We start from the raw sequence: 4,729 nt of genomic DNA, 5'->3' as shown, positions 1-4,729 counted from the left end.
AACTCCCAAAGAACTTAGCTAAAACAGCTTCCCCATATCGCTCAGAGATGACGGTGATTGTAGATAAGTCAAAGGTCGGTCGGTCAAAGTGTATCGTAGGCAAGTATCGTATATTGTTTATAAAAGAAAGTAAAAATATTATTGAGGAATCTTTATAACTGCATTAAAATGTTGCTTTGCCTGAATCTTAGGCATATTAAAACACAAAAAAAGGGATTTGGCAGGGCTAAAATTAAGATTGATTTTTTGATTCTATCACAAAAAACGTTAGAGCTTATTTTTCTGATCACTACGTCATAATGTACGCACGCAAAAAGTTTTAAATAAAGCATTAATTGTAAAATAATGTTGCTGGAACTAACATGTAGTTCAAACACATTTTCGATGATCTTTTTCATATCGATGATCGCCGACGGAAAATTCAAGCGATCAAGCGAAAGCTTGCATATTGTATCTCAAGCAAAAACTAAAAGTTTGTTAACTTAATTATTTTTTAATCTTTTTAAGTGAAATGCAATCAGTTATTGAAAATATAAAAAATAATGAAAACTAAATAACAAGTGAAATTGTTTATTCTAATTTTATAAACAGTTAACGCTTACTTCATCAGGAGATATATACTATTTTGCATCACATATATCGATGCCTCTGTGCTCTCTTATGTTAACTAGATAGGAAACCCAGCAAGCTTACTACAAGAGAGCACAGAGGTATCGATATGTACTTTAATTTTTATCAATGTTTGAACAACATAAATATATGATGATTAGCATTCGACCTCATGTACTCTTCAACACCACCCCGCCTCCTGTTTCATTTAGTCATTTTCAATACGTCTACGACGTCACATTTATGAATTTATGATAATCGATGTGATCAATAAATTACATTCGAACGAAATGAAACGGTTTATAAAGGACGATTTTTATAGTCAATAATAAGTTCATTATTGTCTGCAAATCGAAAAATTATATACTCAACCAATCGAACCCGCAGCGATCCGTTGAACGCGATGAAGTATCGCCATCGCCGGAGAACTTGGCTAAATCCTTGCGTACATTTTCAAGGTGATTTTGCCTCTTCCTGCACAGAATTCCTTCTTTTGTCTGCTGCACCACAGCAGTGCAGTGAAAAGAGAGAGATGGACATCAAATGCGCATGCGAATCGATTCGTGGCAGCCAAGCTGGGCAGAAATTAAAAATAAACGTTGCTTAATCCACCTTTAGGTGGGTGGTGCCTTCCTTACATTCATAAAGTTAATACACTACAGAGCCTCAAAAAAGAGTATAAATAAGACTTATTTTCATCAAAATATCTGAAATCCGAAAAGTGTATAAATAACACTTAAGTGGTTATAACTTTTGATAGGGTTGTCAGATCTTCAACGTTTTAGGCTCATTAGAAAGGTCTTTTGATTACCTATACAAAGACAGGTCGCATCGTGGACCCGAACAACGTTTTCATCAAAATATTTGAGATCCGGCCTCCAAAAAGTGCATAAATAACACTTAAGTGCTAATAACTTTTGATAGGATTGTCAGATCTTAAACGTTTTGGGCTCGTTAGAAAGGTCTTTTAAATATCTTTTTAAAAATGTATAGCGTTGCGGGTTTTCTTACAAAAACCACTCTTTTTACAATCTTTCGGACTTTATTCGAAATCGTTTTTTTAGCATAACTTTTGAAGTACTTTACTAAACTTCATATTAACTAGGATTTTGTGGGACCCCAAAACGGTCGAAATCGTTTCAGCCAATCTGGAGATAATCGTGTGCATATTTTTCGCTGCACGGACTCACATCCAGACACACACAGAAATTTGTTCAGAATTTGATTCTGAGTCGATAGGTATACGTGAAGGTGGGTCTACGATGTCTTATAAAGAAGTTCATTTTTCAAGTGATTTTATAGCCTTTCCTCGTTGAGGTGAGGAAGGCAAAAAGTATGAGTCGAAAAAGATAAATGTGCTTGCTTATGAGTTTCCAAAAAAATACGCTGGAAGTATGGAATTACGATTTTAGCCATACCAAAAAGATCATCTTGCAAATGAACTTTTTTACTCGTGAGTTCGCACAACTGCGTCTTACGTATGAACATTATAGAGATTCATCCAAATTTATGTTTTCAAAATTGAATACATTAAATTTATGTTGACTCCAGCAGCTGCTGTAATGAGCAGTGCGATGATTTTCAAGAGTATCAGCGAAACAAAATAAATCTTTGTCCACCAAATTTACCTTATCTCACCTTACATGCAAACTAAACTTTCGTGGAAAATATTTCTGAAACGTTTAAAGTTATATCTGATTAAAGGTTTGTTTTTCTAAGGGACCATCCATAAAACACTTTGTTTAAATTTGTTTAAAATATAGTGTAATGCTCTTGAAAAAAATATTTTTGCCATAAAAATCATACAAAGAAAAGTTGTTATATATCATCAAAAAAAATTAAAAGCTATCAAAAACCGTATATAACACATCAAATGGATGCTTTTTTGACTGGAATGTTCTGTTCTGATTGGTCGGCTTTCTCAGTCGGTTAAAAATAATCAAGCGATGTTTATATTAAAACTGCCCGACGTTTCGACCGGTTTTGTCGGTCTTCTTCAGGGGAAACTGTAAATTTATTCACAAAATTGGCAAGGGGGAACACAACGAAACATCATATGGGACTCACTTTTGTCTAGTCGCTATCGTACTGTTCGTTACTCTCCAACGGTAGGGTGTCTGGTTTGTAATAGTTAGATGGTGGTTTTCCCTAAGTAAGTGTAAAAAACTATGTGTAGTTGTCCAAAAATATCGAAAAATCGACTTACTGCATAACCGAGAACAAATTCAAAATCTCGGTAACACATCAAACACATTGAACAAAATTGGTATTAACAGTGATTGGTGTAACCAAATGTCTAAAAGGAAGCACACTTGCTTGAGTTTTCTAAAAGGCAGTTCTCGATTTTATAAAATATCTTGAACCGTCTCAAGACTCCAGCTCAAGCCAGAAACATATCGTCAGCTGCAGCGTAGTGGTCAGTCATAAACAACGTGATTACTTTACGGGAAGGGGGGAGGGGGTTGCATGTTCCACGATCCATACAAAATCAATATTTTTAAATGAATTACCCACAACGGGAGATACGTCTCCTGAAAAGTTACCACGTGGTTTGTGGATGACCCTTTAGACAACCATGTGAAAATAGATTTGGCTTACCTCCACGCGCAGAGCAAGACTTTGAGAAAAAATGAAATTGAAAAGCATTTCCTAGAAGAGAGGACGAACAAGCGAAACAAAACAGAAAAAATCAATGTATCAAATATGCTGTGAGAAAGAAGGTCGACTCAAAATAGAAGGATCATCTGAATATTGACTTTCAGGCCTGGCATTATGCCGCATAAAAGAGAAAACTACGGAAGAATAAGAACACGATTTTTTTTCGGGGTTTCTGCCTGATTTTATTGTTATTATTCCTCTCTCTCTCTATGCTCACAAAAGTCATTTTCGGTTGGAGGGTCAAATTGACAATCTATTTTTACTTTCTCTCAGAAATTTCCTCTGAATTCCCGCATTCTCGTGCCGTTTACAGACTCCGACAGGGCGCAATATTGATCGTATGATCTATGTCTTTTCACTTTTGTCGCCTTGCTATCAAGTACCTTCTTGGTTTCACTTTGAAACACGATTTTTTCGGCAGAGCTTTGTATTTCGTGCGAGAATGTGAGTTTATCCCAACCTTTATCATGGGACTCAGATATGGATCATTCCACAAAACAGGATTAAAGGAAAATGGTAGATTTCAATCTTACAAAGCACTATAAGCACCTGCTTCTTTCACGAATTCAAAGTTGCTTGTTCTGAAAAATAGTTCTGAATTCAACGTTTTTTAAGTAATTTTTGAATCATTTTGAAATCAAGTGAGCTCGGAATGAGTCAGATTTGCGATTCCTTTCCGTAGGGTCGTAAGAATTTTCGCGTCCGCCGTCGGTGTGTTTTTCGTTTTTCTCGCGTGCGTGTGTGCGTGTGAAGGTGCGGCTGGCTTTGGCTGTCTCGATGACAGTTGAGCCAGTCAGATTTGCGATTCCTTTCCGTAGGGTCGTAAGAATTTTCGCGTCCGCCGTCGGTGTGTTTTTCGTTTTTTTGGTGTGCGTGTGTGCGTGTGAAGGTGCGGCTGGCTTTTGCTGTCCCGATGACAGTTGAGCCAGTCAGATTTGCGATTCCTTTCCGTAGGGTCGTAGAATTTTCGCGTCCGCCGTCGGTGTGTTTTTTTGTTTTTCGTTTTTTTGGGCGTGTGTGCGTGTGAAGGTGCGGCTGGCTTTGGCTGTCTCGATGACAGTTGAGCCAGTCAGATTTGCGATTCCTTTCCGTAGGGTCGTAAGAATTTTCGCGTCCGCCGTCGGTGTGTTTTTCGTTTTTTTTCGTTTTTCTCGCGTGCGTGTGAAGGTGCGGCTGGCTTTGGCTGTCCCGATGACAGCTAGCCAGTTTGATTTGACCCTATCAACACCCTATCATACCATTTCAGCTCGATACACATCGAAACTCGTCGTTCGCACCGTTAATCAGTACCTCACTGAACATCAATCATTTAAAACTCGTAAAATCATCTCAAGTTAAAAGTTACATTGTTTAATCCTTCATTCTTTAATTACAAATGATTTTTGTTCTATCTTTCCACAGCCGGCTGTCTAAGACTAGACCATTTCATTTAAAATTTAACAACCGATAAACGGGAAATGTC

The 4,729-nt window shown here is 37.3% G+C and overlaps 1 long non-coding RNA gene across 1 annotated transcript; it reads right to left on the bottom strand.

The window, feature by feature from the left end:
* Nucleotides 1-2,509: 2,509 nt before the first annotated feature.
* On the bottom strand, nucleotides 2,510-2,840 carry LOC119765505. The gene is made up of 2 exons (XR_005276784.1): nucleotides 2,677-2,840; nucleotides 2,510-2,615 (listed from the first exon to the last, which is right to left on the bottom strand). It is a non-coding gene; the product is annotated as an uncharacterized LOC119765505 (long non-coding RNA).
* Nucleotides 2,841-4,729: the final 1,889 nt, after the last annotated feature.

This window comes from Culex quinquefasciatus, chromosome 1 (genome assembly GCF_015732765.1).
Source record: "Culex quinquefasciatus strain JHB chromosome 1, VPISU_Cqui_1.0_pri_paternal, whole genome shotgun sequence".
In the NCBI taxonomy this organism is placed as follows: Eukaryota; Metazoa; Arthropoda; class Insecta; order Diptera; family Culicidae; genus Culex; species Culex quinquefasciatus.
Note: the sequence above shows the minus strand (reverse complement) of the source record. Positions and strands in the feature narration are given on the sequence as shown.